Below are 15,166 nucleotides of genomic sequence, written 5' to 3' on the forward strand. Positions count from 1 at the left end.
GGTCATTTATATATAAAAGAACTGGGGCCATGACACACCCTTGGCGAACGCCACAAGCCAAGGAGATCAGTAGAGTTCATTCTCTCTCAGTGCCATTATTATTACTATTATTATTATTATGGCAGTTTGTAAAGCGCATGGTTACGCACCCCGGCGTGTCCCCACGCTGAGAAGAAAAGAGAGGTGGCTAGAGCAAGGAGGTCACATCAGTGCAGAGCGGAAGAGGTGAGTTTTTAGTGTTTTACGAAATTTGGTCTCTGAGGGTTCGAGGCGCAGCTCCATCGGGAGCAAGTTCCAATTCTTGGCCGCAAGAAATCTGAAAGATCTCCCCCCCCCCCCATTCGAGCTTTACGAATTTTGGGGACAGCTACTAGTCCAGTGCCCGAAGATCTGAGCATCTGCTCCGGTCTATAAGGGGTAATGAGATTGTGAAGGGGTGAAGGCGCCCTGCTCATTATGATGCGATGACACATGCAGAGTGCCTTGAAGATAATCCTCACCCTGACCGGCAGCCAGTGAAGGGACTTCAAAGCAGCTTTAGAGGGCGATCTTCTAGGAAGCCTCAGTACCAACCGGGCTGTAGCATTTTGAAGTACCTGGAGACGATTAAGGCTTTTTGCTGTAACGCCCAGATACAGAAGATTAGAATAATCGAGTCTGGATGTGACCAAGGCATGAACAAGGGTCTGCCTGGCACTAACTGGAAGTAGGTCAAGAATCTTCCTTAAGCTCTTAAGCATGCCAAAGCATATTCCAACCACCCGATTAATCTGGGCAGTGAATGAAAGGTCGATATCAAACAACACTCCCAGATTTTTTGCCTGCTGACAAGGCACAGGGGTGGGTCCCAGGCAGTCAGGCCACCATGCCGATGACCACACGTTCGGTGCACCTCCCACCACGAGCACTTCCGTTTTTGACCCATTCAACTTCAGGCAGTTGTTAGACATCCAGGATGCAAGCTCCTGCATGCAGGCACTGAAGCTGGATGCCGCAACATCAGGTGCTCGTGACAGCGAGATGACCAGCTGTGTATCATCGGCGTATGACACAAGTTGAAGATCGTGACTTTCCACAATAGTGGCAACAGGGGAGACATAAAGGTTGAACAGGGTGAGGCTCAGGGCAGAGCCCTGAGGAACCCCTTGATCAAGAGTGACCATACGAGAGTAATGTTCTCCTTGTCTAACCTGAAAACCCCTGTCAGTGAGGAAGGATTGGATCCACCTGAGCGCTGAGCCTGTGACTCCTCCTTTATTAAGACACTGTAGCAAGGTGAAATGTGCTACAGTGTCGAAGGCTGCACTAAGGACCAGTAGAATAAGGGCCATAGTGTGCCCCTCATCGACCCCTTTCCTAATGGTCTCAGTGGCCAAGAGTAGTGCAGACTCCGTAGAATGTCCATACCTCATTCTGCCTGAAACCTCCCAGTGCCGTGCACGCAAAATCCCAGAATGTTGTTTTAAAGGATGCTTGGGTTTTGAGATCTAATATGACATCATTAATAGAGGGACCTTTAATCTTCCTCAGTCAGTGCATCTCCACTAATCAATGGACTGTGGAGACCCATGCAAAAATTGTGTCTTGTTACCGCTGTGGTTATGGCATTTTCACTCCTGGTTGAACCCTAAACACCCATGTGAGAGGGCGTCTGTTAATCCTCCTCGGTCACAGCAGGGGCGTAGCTTCTAATGGTGCAGTGACACCGGGGCCAGATGTCGGAGGGTCCCACAGAAACCAGATTATTGCTATATTTCACAATTCAAACAGTGGCCATGGGGGTCCATCTGCTCCCTTGCACTAAGGCACACAACACACTTCTACGCCACTGGGTCAGGGCATACCTTCTCCTTTAGACTATTGGTCACACCATTCCTTCAACGAGAGCCTAAATCCACCCCAACTTACTAAGCACAATCAGAATGATTGCACCCTGTAACACAAGTGTGGGTGATAGTCATTAGCAGGTCTGGGAAAGTATGGTCTTGTAACTATGTGGAAACGTAACTGTGCCTATCACATATCTCTGCTTCACTACACGCTTATGCACCACTGGACATTTGCCGTGACAGATCTGGATCACACCTACAGGTCTCATACACCACAAATATCCTACCATTGATGCACAACCATTTGAGTAGCTACTTACTCGTCCATCCATTTACTCATCCATCCATTCACTCATCCATCCAGAAAGCGCTTTTGGGATTAGTAAGGGGTAGGAAAGCCTTTGTCGTCGGATTCATTTGTTTTATTCTTAGTATTTCTGGTTGCATCATTATTTTTTTTTTAATAAGCAGGCCAAGTATCGATATCAATATCCGTATTAGTAATATTAGCAGGTGCTTAGAATACATCTTATTATTAGCTGTTTAGTGTTGTATATATTATTAATGTTATTAATAATCGCAATTGTCATTATAATTTATATTAACAGGGTTGAAAATCAAATATGGTCTTCTGTTCGTCTTCAAAATTAAAACAAAATATGCATTATGCAGATATTCTGAAGCGTCATTATATTGTAATGAACTTTATAACTGATGGCAGATTGTGCTCCACACAGGTGCTAATTATCAATAATATTACTGTACTTAATATTCTCACAGCGTACAATGAAGGCTCATTAATGCACACAGCTTGTTCCCGCCTTCCCCAGCCCCTGCAGTACCCCGGTTCCCCGCTCGGGGGCACTGTGAGCGTATTTCTCTACCGGGAAGTTTTTCTTTTTAATAAAGATTGTGTTGAAACTCGAGCGTTTCCTCCACCTCAGAGTCCGGGCCACACCTCGGTCCGAGGACAGAACGACAACTTGAAGGAGTCCCGGCGAGCCTGGTGCACCGGGGAGAGGAGACGTGGGGGGTTAGGACCAAGGAGGTGAGCGGCGGCAGCAGCAGCAGGGGCTGGGCGGCCCGTGTGATCGTGGGCACTTTTACCGACTTGGAGCGGGGGTGGGTGTTGGGCGGAGAGGGGGGTGCAGGAAGTACTCTTTTGCACAAGGCCTGATTTAAGAGAGCGCGGTGCTCACAGGAGGTAAGTGGAGGGCGGCTCCGGGACTCGTTCGCAGGGGTAGGGGGCAGGGCACAGGACGGGGTCACAGGAGGTGGAGAGGCGGCTGGGAGGACGCAGGACACTTTCGCTGGAGGTGTGCGAGGGTGCAGAGGTCACGCGTCACTTTCACAAGAGGGGAGGTGCAGGCTTCAACATTTTGTGATACTTTCACGGGCTTGGAGGATGGGGCTACCGCCCCGGCTCTTGATTGTTTGACAGGAAGTGACCAGGGTCACAAGGCTGCAAGGTGCTTAGCCGTGACCTGCTGCGGGGGCCGGGAAATCCTCTTAAAAATATGGGGGTGCTGGATCCACAGGAGGCGTTGGGGGTTTGGTGAGAAAAAGGAGGGTGGTCTCTGATCAGTGTCACAGGAGATGAAGGGGGTGACGGAAATGAGAGTTGAATTCCAATAATGGGCACTTGTGTGTGGGGGTTCAGGAGACTTTTACAGGTTTTTGGGGAGTGTCTGATGGACACTTTTTGCAGGATATAAGGTATCTCAGGACACACCCTTTCATAGGCGCCTCAGAATCGTCTAAATGGCATTTACTCATAGGGGCAGAGGGGCGGGAAGGCTTTGACAGCTTTCACTGTGATCCTCTCGGCGGGTTCAAGTAACATTTACAGGTGGTGTTGGGGGTGCATCCCAGACACGTTCAGAGCATATGCGATGAGGGACCGAGAGCTAAGGGCTCCTAAACAGGAAGTGGGGGGGATGTTCCTGCTCGTGATAGTGGTTGGTGGGCAATGTGGCACTTTAAAAAAGAGATAAGGGTGCAAGGGTGGGCCCAGGGTAGTTTAAAGAGATAGGAGGGGCTTGCTTACTCCAGGATGGTGTTGGCCTGGGAGATGAGTACGAGGTGGTGTGTGCACGTTTGTAGAAGGCCTGCTGTGCTGGTTGTGGCTTGGTAGTCGAATTGGTCTGTACATTTTTTAAATTAATCAGACACCCTTGTCTGATAATTTAGGACACTCTCTGTATATATAAAGTTGTTTTTGCATTTGATTTTCTTCTTGCTTTAAAAAAACCCACAATTTCACATTCACCACGCAAGCCTTCGCTTCTGTAAAGAGGAAGTGCAATTTTTGCCTGTCATGTGTTCCCTTCTCAGCAGACTTCTTTCAAAATAGCTGTATTGTTTCTTGTAATCCCGTAGAGCAGGGAGATTTTTAAAACTGAATGCAAGCACGTACCGCTTGCCAGCCCACAGCGCTTAAATCTATGACTTTAAGAGACTCTTTTATGGTTGCTAAATAATTTAATATATTAAAAATGATATTTGTGAGTCGGAATTTAATTAAGGTTTATTTAATCACAGAATTACAAGATGGCTTTTTATAAAAGCATTTCCGAGTTTGAAAACTGGTACTAAAGGACTTCTTCTTAAATTTTTTTTTGTATTTTTTTACGTCTTCATCATTGAGCCTCAAACTGCCCTACTCCTATTAATAAAAGTGCAAGTCTATTTTATTTGTACTATTGTATATCAATATTGCCTGTACGTTAACATTTTACTGCCACTTTAGATGTTTTTTGGCATTTCACAAAGACATGTACAAAAACGTGAAAGAGTACTACCGTTGTGGTATTTTACGTTGTTCAAAATGCCTTTCTGAGTAGGCCCAAGAACTAGAAATTCATTTGAAAGAGTATGAACGTGTACAATATTACCAATCCCATTTTTCTTTTTTCAATTATGAATAAGGAGCATTCGCGGTGCAGATAATGTAAAGAAATGTCGGTGTCGTGATTTTGTTTGCCTCTATTTTGGTATTATAGTGACTTCCATTTTTGAGGAAAATTTTGCGTACGTTTTGGCAGATCTGGATCTCGCCACAGATATCGGTTTCCACAGGAAGTTGTTCCATTCCATCCATATTGTACATCATGTATTCTTTATTCTTTCACAAAAGTAGTATGAAAACAGCCAACATGTTTCGTCCACTGCCTGTGGACTTCATCAGGGAGACACCGACTCGACGAACGGCAATCAACACTTATCGACGTGTCAGTTTTTGCATCGATCCGAACATTTGTACTAGGACTTTCAAGCAGCCTAATAATACATAGTAACGTACCGCCCATCGTGAACTACATGACCTGAGATGACTGTTGATTTACTGGAGAGATCAACATGACAACTTAGTACGCCCTGATGAAGTCCACAGGCAGTGGACAAAACACGTTGGACTTCTCTTGATCTTTGGATCGCTCTCTGGAAACAGCGGGAGCAGGTGGAAGTGCACTCTATGTGGCTTAAAACTACTGTTTTTGTGGATTTTAATTGGGTTAGTACGAGGGAGGTGCGGCTGCTATATAGGCTTGCTGGTAGCTAGTATAGTCTAATCTGCTAACTTACTTCAACTACATCACACACCACTTTTATGGGCAGCTGAAGGCATGTATGAGGAAGATGCTGTGACCTCAGTTTGTACCATATTTATTTCCCTAAACAGTATTATTCCTCGGACACTTTCCTATTTCTTAGCTACAAATTATATCTTAGTTTAAAATAGAGTTTCAAACCCTCCACAGAAGGTCATCTTTACTTCTGGTTAATCATCGCAGCAGAAGAGACTTGAAGTAACTGTATGGAACATGATGTCGCCAATGCTTAAATTCCCTGTGGATTAAAAAATATATATATATTAGCAAAACGGTTACTTAAAATTTCAACCATTGTTTAAAACATGGATGGTAAAAGTTTGTTAGTCTCCTCTGACAACTTAATAGCAAATGTGAATGAGTGTACTTTGATAGAGGAGTGCTTCAGACTGTGTTTCCAATGTATAAGTACACTTCCCCCCCCCCCCCCCCTCCCCAAATGTTTTTTAAATGCAATAAGTAAAGAACACTTCAGGCTTCTCCTGTCATAAAAGGGGAAAAAGTACACCAACATTTGCTAGACGCCCTTTACAACTGATTGCCAAAATATAGTTTGTGGTCGTACATTCAGACCCTGTATCTTATTTACTGTCCGGAGTGCAGCTGGTCTTTTCGGAGAATATTGTACATTAGCGTGGAATGGTGCCTGGCACTATCTTAGATGTGTTTGGTAAATCGCTTTATTAAATTTACAATCAGATTCTGGATTTGAGAGCTGTAAATAAGAACGGTAGCCTCCTTTTGTAAGCATCTCCGACAAGAAGGCACCACTTGTTAAATAGTATCACCCCAGCCACTCACCAAGGAAGGCACACAGGGGCTTTACGTCTTAAAACTTAGAGACCTCTTTACTGGGCCGCGCAATGTGCCTACAGTATCCTTCATCGCTAGGGTAGTCAGAAAATGAGTCCAATGCATTTGTGTGGCATATGGGATAGGAACTACAGGATAAAATTGCCTAATGTAGTCGGTGGTACAGGGGAGCTTTTCAGAACCACCCTACCCGCCCATGCTCAATTGTTTTCAAAGAAGGTGTGTCTCTATGCAGGGAGAAATATCCATGTAGGCAGTGCTGAAAATTAAGGACACATGCTAACTCAATGTCCCGTCCCTGTCGCTCGCGGTATTGATGGCTCTATGTATTTACTGACTTGCCCTCGCCTTCCTGTTCAGGCGTTTGTTGCTGCTGCCATTGGTTAACTAAAATCTTAGCATCAGTCCTCCGTGGTGCTAGGGGACCACTCTCAGCCATTATCAAGCATTATTTAATTTGAATATTTAGCGGTGAGGAAATGTATGGAAGTTAACTGTTGTGACAGTGTAGGAAAATGTGCACGTAAGTAGCCTACCCTGGATCCATGACGGACCACATTACTTGTGGAGTTTGCCCTCGACCCTAAACCAGAGTCTCAGGACCAAGTGTAATGTGTCCCTGGCCCGAGTGTTGAAACGGCATGTAAGTGAGCACCTCCAACTGCAATGTGCTGAACCACCACACGGTGTGAAAATGCGGGACTGTTGAGGTAGAGAACAAAGGGGCTTCCAAGGAAGTCCAGAGTCAGGTCAACCGGGACGTGGCTGGTGAAAGGTGGATAATCTGAAACTCTTTTACAGTTATCACGCACCTGTAGCTTGATTCCTTATCCCTGTACAAAGTGTCGATGGGTGAACAAAGGTGGTCAACAGCAGTTGTAATCCAACCATGATAATCCTCTGGCATTGGCACTCTCCTCAAATCCAAGAAGAGCAGTAGAGGTGACCTACAACAAGTGGAGGTGCAGGAGCAATCGGCCCTAGAAAGATCCCGACTACAACAGCAGGCTGTTTGTTGAAAACCAGGAGGCAACTGCAGGCTGTGTGTTGAAAACCAGGAGGCAACTGCAGGCTGTGTGTTGAAAACCAGGAGGCAACTGCAGGCTGTTTGTTGAAAACCAGGAGGCAACAGCAGGCTGATTGTTGAAAACCAGGAGGCAACTGTGGAGCGGTTCCCCGCACCGTAGAGGGTCCAGAAGTGATCTCCGATCCCCTTGGAAAATCATAGACCAGGAAGACAAGTGGATGAAGAACAATGGAGCAGTAGCCTAGGGAAGCAGCTGCGGTGGGTTCCTGGTATAATTATCTCAAAGCAGTCAGAGAAAAAGTAGCCTGGCCAGGGGCCTTGGGAGTAAAGCTGGTCGGCTGAAAAAGTCCTATCGTGAAAGAGATGCTGCAGAGGGTGCCTGTAGAAACTAAAGCCAGCTCATCATTGCACTTCAACTTATACTGCATGTTGTGATGTGTGTAGGGCCCATTCCATTGTGCACGTGGGCATATTTTAGGAGTTGATCAAGGCTGTCGAGCAGTGGCTCGGCACTGCACTTTAGTAATGCCACGTTGACGTGTTGGGAGAACACCATTTTCCCCTTTCCATTGTACCTTGCGACCTGAAGCCTCAACCCCCAGTTGTACCTACCAGACAAAGCAGGTGGATAAAGGGCCCAAAGGGGAATACACTTTTCTGTTCAGCTATGGTAGAGAGATGCTCTTGCACCCTTCCATCTCACAGAAGTACTCTGCTCGCCTTCTGAAGTAAGCAGCTCGGTTCAATAGTTCTGTGTGTGTGTTTTTTTGGTCCTGTTTACCAATTCACTTGCTGCTGGTGAAGCGGGTACATTCTTCGGGCAGAATAGAGAACTGACTGCAAAGTCCCAGAGACCAATTTGCAGTTCGTTTCCTAACCAAGATTCTGAGGTGACAAAGCCTTTAGGGCTTTTATAAGAAAAGCAGTGAATGAGCCTGATTCTTTGTGTCAAATTCAAAATGCTCTTGAAATATTTGTAAATGTGATACTTCGCACTTGCTATTAGGCGATGGAGATTCATTGTTGACGGGTGTAGGCCAGAATTTGTTGAAGGGTACCTCCAAGACTGGTTATGCCGCTCCCTTTATTTGGTCTCCACAGCACACGCTTGCCTTGTGTGCTCTTCACCATTCTTTTGTATGATGATAGGTGCATGGTGGACTAACTGTGTGGGGCTGCCTCACCAGTGGGATTTGTAAAGCATAGCTGAAATGTGCCATTTATTGAAGTTATCTTGATTGGCATAACGATTGTCATGGAAAACCCCAGACTCTTGACGTTGGCTCATGAGATCCACCAGCTGTTCAGTCACAGGGATCTTGACAACGTTCACATTTTTGGGCTTTTTAAAGTTGTAGGTTTTTAAGAGTCCTGCAGAGTTGGTTAATGCTAATCAGATTAGGCGACTATCTCCAGGGCTTTGTAGAGATGCTCCCATCAGTTTTAGCCTATGTGTAAAGTGGGCCTGCCATACAAGTTTTCATCAGTCTCTTGCGTGATCTAAAGACCTATTTCAAGGTCGTGTTGCTGTTGTGTAATCAAGAGGGGCACTGTTCCGGCAGAGGGGTACGGTATGTCACCCACTCGCTACGATTAGAAAAACGAGGGAGTAAGAAAAAAGGGGGAGAGAAGAAAAGTGTAGAGACTCCTAGGTGTTGGCACCCACTTATGAGAGGGGAGAACTAGTCTTGCCTCTTGTTGCCCTCACACCCCCCGAAGGATGTCATGCTTAATCATCGGGCATTTGCTCCTCGTCGGGCCGGCACTGCAATGCCCTACGGGTCCCCCGAAGGGTCACTTTGGCCGAGATCGTGTTGCTGTTGTTGCAATTCCACGACTGACTCTCCTGGTTTTCTACAACCTCAGATCCTGTGTTTTTTGCATGTGGTTTGATCCACAAGATGAAATTAGACAATTGCCTTCACAGTGAGTAGAAATGGGTAAATAAACTAATGTTATACAGTTCTTGTGAAGAAAAAGGCTTGGTGGGGCCACTGTCTGGCCAGTGTGAAATCCTTTACCGAATACTAGTCTTCAACAAATGGGTTGGTGAGGTTTTCTAGTGGTCTGTCTTGGTGTCTTGTTTTCATATGTGGGCATTGTGGATGTTCGTGGACAGCAAGCCTCGGCTTCAGGACCTCTTGCGCATGGACACCACCGCTATGGGAGAGCGTGTTGTTTGAAATTAAAGACCACACATGTGTTTGTACTGTCTGTACCCCTGATGCTCTGAAGTGCATCTTTCCGTTCTTGGTTCATACAAATTCTTTGTGATTTGATTCCAAAGATTGAGTAAGGGCTATTTTGACCCAGCATTTTGAATGCCTATGTATGAGAAACCCGTGGATAATCCAGGCGTGCGCAGAGCTGCTCTACCTGGACCAAGCTCCTGTGTGTACACAGGGAAGCTCTCAGAGTTTACTACCACCTGTTGTTTTCCGTGTAGGGGAAAGGCTTGTTGCATGCACCTGGTGGGCCTCTGGATTTGATGCAAGGATAACTAAAGAGGGAGGCCTACCACTTTACTGGGCATGCTTTAGGGGAGTCCAGCTTACTTCCTGTCCCACTTGGCCAGCACAGGTTGGTGGTGCCTGTGCCTCTCTCTTGCCTTAGCCTAGCCTAGTCTAATATGGCAGTGGCTATCTCTGTGGAAGCAGTAATTCTGCATCAGACATGGTCCCAAGTCTTCTGCACTTCCGGTACCTAACCTTAAATAAAAATTAAAAAAAAAAACAATACCAAAGGCCTTTTGTGCAAATGTTATTTGCAGTTGCAAAGAATATGATTAATACAATTACATGTTTGTGACTGAAAAAACCTTTTTAGACTGTACAGGCAATTTTACGAGTCGGAAATTTTTTCTGACTCTTAAAAATAACTATTGATCAATTACTGAGCCCCGGATGCGTGAAGAGTGAGCTATCTATTATGGACAGCTTGGCAATTATCGGGTGATCTTTGGGTCGGGCGGAAGCCAGAGCAATGAGAAGTCCAGAGGATATGTTTTAAAATGTATTTATTTTAACAACAAAGCTGCACTTGTCTTTTTTTTTTTTAACAGACCTAGGCTGCTTTAAAATATATTTTGTTTTTATTTTGAGATTGCAGAGATGAAAGTCTGCTGTGTTTTGAAGCCAATCACAAGCGTCGGAATTTGCGACTTGCTCAATTAAGTCATTAGGCAAAACGTTCTGCGACCGCCTGTGAGTGGACACTTTGATATGAAACCGGTTTGTTCAAAAGTCGCTTTGAAAATTAAATTGTTTTCCATGTCCCACACCAGCCTCTGTGCGATTCGTCCACGCTTGGTTTGCCATGAGAAATATTATACTGGCCCACTGTTTCGCAGTGGCTCCCAATATTTTCCAAGAATGGTGCTGTAGAGCTTTTGTTTTATCAATGTAGGCTAGCGCTTCAGTGCTCCACGTAGTGCTCACAAGCGCTATATAAATAATGCAATGCAGTACAATGTTGCAAGTGAGAGCGTCGGAGAACCCAAGCAGACAGACCTGTTAAGTAATTTGCTGGCAGTAGTGACTTTACAACACACCCCGGGCGAGAGGCCAAGCCCAGCCGGCACTGAAGGAAGGTCCCGACCGGCTCTTGGCGCGCGGAGAGGTTTCTCTGGAATTTGAGCCTGGAAACAAATGTCGCTTGAACTCGGTCGGAAAAACCGTGATTTAATTTAATAAGCCTTCGCAGATGCATTTGACACAGAGCCTGGGACTCGTTTCTTTGATAACATTATCCCATGCTGTGGCCTTAGTTCATTAACCCTAACCCGAAACCCATAAGTTAAACTGCCGAGTGCTTCTGCATTGCGCTGCTTGGAATGGAAACCTCCTTTACAAAATGGGAATATATTTAATTTAATATATAAAGCTGATGTTTATCTAGAAGTCAGATATAGCCTATCTTGCTACTTTTCCTAGCACGGATGTTTGTCAGACTAATTTTTGTACCCTCGATACTAAATTAATTTTGTTCTAATAAGGATTGAAAAATTGTGTCTGGAAAACGGTTCACAGAGCACCCTTTTGTTAGACCAATAATTTTTGTCTCAATGCTATATACTGAATTCGTTGTGTTCTAATAAAGGCTGGAAAATGCAGCTAGGGTTGATTTCAAGAAAAAGGCAGTATACAAAGTTATGCTGTTGCTTTGAGCATTATTAATATTCATGCTGGTGTTACAAAAGTGTGACATAAGGTATACAGATATAGGACGCGTACATTTTGTCTTTATAATCGCCATCAATGTTCGAGTGCCTTTAGAGATTGTATTACCATACGTTTAGCCGGTAGCTTCAGCGCCTTTTGTGTGCAGAAAACAACTTGCGTACTCTTTTCATGTTGAAATCCACCAAGCAGAGTTTGCAGTGTACCTGTCATTTTAAAGAGAATTTTGTGTGTAAAAGAATTTCCAATTTTGCCCACCCAACAGCATATCCGAGCTAAATGGGCCAAAGGGCTTATTTGTACACACGCTGAGTGTCTTGTTTATAGACTTAGACCACTTCTTGCCGATTGTTGCTGTCTAGAACACAATATCTGAAATGTATTGCTTAAGATGACTAAAGCTAAACCACATGTACCGAGATTGCCACTCATGGTTCCGGTGCCTCAGAGGAACAGGATCTTGGTTAACGTTGCACTCCAAGGAAGCGGAGTGGCCAGGATTCACTGTAGCTTCTCTGTAGGCTGAGCTACAGTGGACCCAAAAATGCAACAGCCCAGACTGGAAGCATGGTTATGGATGTCTGGAATCTCAGTGATTGGAAATATTTCTTCCTCCCTGAGCCCAGTATTTCGAGTTGCTCCAAAATGATGGCACGGTGCCACACAGCTCTTCACTCCCACCATCCTCTCCCCGGCCCTCTTGCTCAACAACTTCATGCTCCCATTGCAAATAAAAAAAAAATTGATACTTGTATAGCGCACTACTCACCCGCAAGGGTCTCAAGGCGCTTGTACGAATACCGCTGTGGAACCCATCCTGGCTTTCCCTGTGAGGCGTCCACTCCTGGGCACCCCCAAGGTGGAGGCCAGGCATCCTTAGCGTTGTGGGGGCCGTTGTGGAGATTAAGCAAGCTATTGCCCAGAGTTGCAGAGTGGGACTCCATGATTGGAATAGCACTGAGGCGAGAATTATCAGGTCCGTGGAATTTTTGAGCCCAAGACCCGCCGAGGCGGGGAATTGAACCCTGGTGCCGGGCTAGACCTCTGCATCAGGGTCTGCCGCTCTAATCATTGAGCCACACTTCTCCACTTCTACATTGGTGCAGGAGCTGGTGGCAGACCTGGAAATGTATGCCAAAGACACCATCATTCCAGCCTGATGTAAGTATGGCTGCTGTGTCAGGCAGACTCGACCATGTTCAAAACGTATTGAGAGAAGGTTTCACCTCCCTCAATCAAGCCAGTTCAATCCTGAGCTACCCTCAAGCCAGAGAAGCGTGCACCAGCAGTCCCCCAGAAAGTGTTTGACTTTGAACACTCTTCAATCTCCCTTCCTCTGTTTCTTTTTTGCTATTTTCTAAATTCAGTTTTTTTCCTGCTTGGTTCTGCAATCTTTCTCTCTGCGCCTTTTTTCGCTCGGTCTCCGCTGGTTCTTACAGACCCTGCTGCTTCTTCCTAGCGCTCCACAAGCCTAGAAGGAGCCCCAGCAATTCCCCGGAAAGTCTTGAACTTTTTCTTTTTCTTTGTGCCTGTCTGGAGAAGCGACGCTTGTTTTAATGTATCGTGTTATAAACAAGCCTGTGTAAAATGTTCACAGACCAGCTACAGAAACTTCTTAATAAAGCTGCAAGTATGTGCCTGGGCCGGCAGAAACAAGAGCGTGTTAAATTAAATACGCTTTGAAAGACCTCTGAGTGCCTCATGGATTACGTTTAAACCTTGGATGTATTGTGTACAGAACATACTGGTAAAGAAGCTTCGCATTACACACCTATATGGGCTCACCAAAGGGCCAAACTTTGGTCCAACCAACTCTGAAACGAATGCAGTCGAATGATCTTCGCTGAGAGCCCAGGGCTGTCTGCTTTAACATCCTATCCTTCTGCCAAGGGCAGAACCGACCAATGTGCTTTTTATGGAGCTTCTCAAGGCAATAATTTGACTGAAGGTGCGCAAAGGCAAGCCTGTCTGCGTCCGCCCGCATCCAGATCATGGCCAGGGCTAGCCATGCTGCCTGTTTCACACCCTCAGCCAGAATTGCCTAGTCTAGGGAGCAGCTACTTGACCTGAACATAGCAGACTGCCCAAGGCCTGCTTGCTTCGATCTCTGCACAATTGCTCGGGAGTGGCACAGTCTAGAGCTACATTGCAACTCATGCTACTTCTCATTGGGGGAAGATAGAGGGATGAAAAAATGGTGGTACTACTACTATAACAACATCTGCAGCATGTCCTTAGGCCTCTAGTTCCAACATTAGGGCCTGTTTAATTAATTGCAGGTCTCTCCCCAAACACTCAGATATCTGGCTTAATCTTGAGTCGAACACCTGGGACCTTATATTCCTAACCGGAACCTGGTTAAGAGAAAGCACCCACCCTGATATATTGCTGGCTATACCTGAGGGTTTTCGGATCTCTACGGTTAACCGGGTTGGCAACAGATTGGGAGGCGGGCTTGATGTTATCCTGAGAGATGGCTGGGAGATCTCGTGCAGGAGAATTGAGAGCATTGGGATGATTGAGGCGCTGTCCTTCTGCATCAAAACATCCCCTCCTTCATCCATTTCTGGAATGCTGGTTTATAGACCCCCTAATACTGTCTGCCTATCTGCTGAAGTTATGTGATGACCTTGCAGATTTATCTCTGAGGCATGCCAATTTTACAGTTCTCTGCGATTTTAATGTCCATATGGACAATGACAACTGCTCCTTGGCCTCTCTGGGTTTAAACCGGACTCAAAATGTGTGTGCGCCCACCCATATTGCTGGCCACTCGCTGGATCTCATTTTTACGAATGATCCCACCCTGAAAGTTTTAAGGCCCTATACCTCTAACCTGGTCGGACCACTGATTAGTCCCCTTCAGTTGAACGGGCACTCTCTCGAACAATAGTGCCAGGTCAACATATGAGTAAAGGAGAAACTGGTGGAAGGTCTCTCCTGAGACTATGGGTCTAAGGCTTCAAAATGCCACAACTCCGCTCATGGGAGACCCCAGCAGTTAAGCATTTACTTTCAACTGCTGGGTCTCTTCAGCCCTTGATCGAGTAGCCCCACTTAAGACTATGAAACTTGCCAGGAAAAAACCCTCTGCCCTCAGGTTCACTACGGATCTCCGCTTGGAGAAAAGCTTATGTAAGAAGCTGGAGCGTGCTCGGCGTAAAGCCTACAATCCAGAGGCCAAGTGGGCTTGCAGAGCAGCGCTAAAAAATTTCCATGGGTTAAAATTGGACACCATTTGGGACTACGTTGCCAACCAAATTAAGTCTTCTGATAACTCAGTCAAAGAAGTTTTTAAGGTAGTTCAAGGCTTTATTAAACCAGAGGCCTTGGAGAGTACTATTGCTCCTTCAGCTACCCTATGTGAAGACCAATCTATCTTCTTCCAGGAGAAAGTACAGGTTATCTACTCCTTTCTCCTCATCGGGGTCCTCGTCCACGCCATTTCCCACTCTTGACCATCCTGGCCTGTGGTCCGAATTTCGCCTGTTCTGCCCAGAAGCATCCCTGCTAGAATTGAAAAAATAAAATCTGGCTCGCCCAACAATCCTTGCCCTGCTAGGTTTTGTTCCTGGCCCAATCTACAACTAAACCCTATCTGGAATTAATCTTTGACAACGGGCATTTACCCATCTTCTTGGAAAATGGCCTATGTCCTGCCGATTCTTAAGAAAGCTGATGCGGATCCAGCAGTACTCAAGAATTTTAGGC

The 15,166-nt window shown here is 45.7% G+C and overlaps 1 protein-coding gene across 2 annotated transcripts in view; it reads left to right on the top strand.

The window, feature by feature from the left end:
• Nucleotides 1–2,719: 2,719 nt before the first annotated feature.
• CDC42SE1 (CDC42 small effector 1) overlaps nt 2,720–15,166 on the top strand; it is a 127,751-nt gene continuing 115,304 nt past the window's right edge. The window contains exon 1 of one of the 2 annotated variants that reach the window (XM_085638565.1): nt 2,720–2,877. The gene's annotated coding sequence lies outside the window, so the exon portion shown is untranslated. Of the gene's footprint in view, nt 3,034–15,166 lie in introns of both variants that reach the window. The other variant, XM_085638566.1, reaches the window with a different exon arrangement.

Source organism: Triturus cristatus, chromosome 12, assembly GCF_964204655.1.
Source record: "Triturus cristatus chromosome 12, aTriCri1.1, whole genome shotgun sequence".
Classification (NCBI taxonomy): domain Eukaryota; kingdom Metazoa; phylum Chordata; class Amphibia; order Caudata; family Salamandridae; genus Triturus; species Triturus cristatus.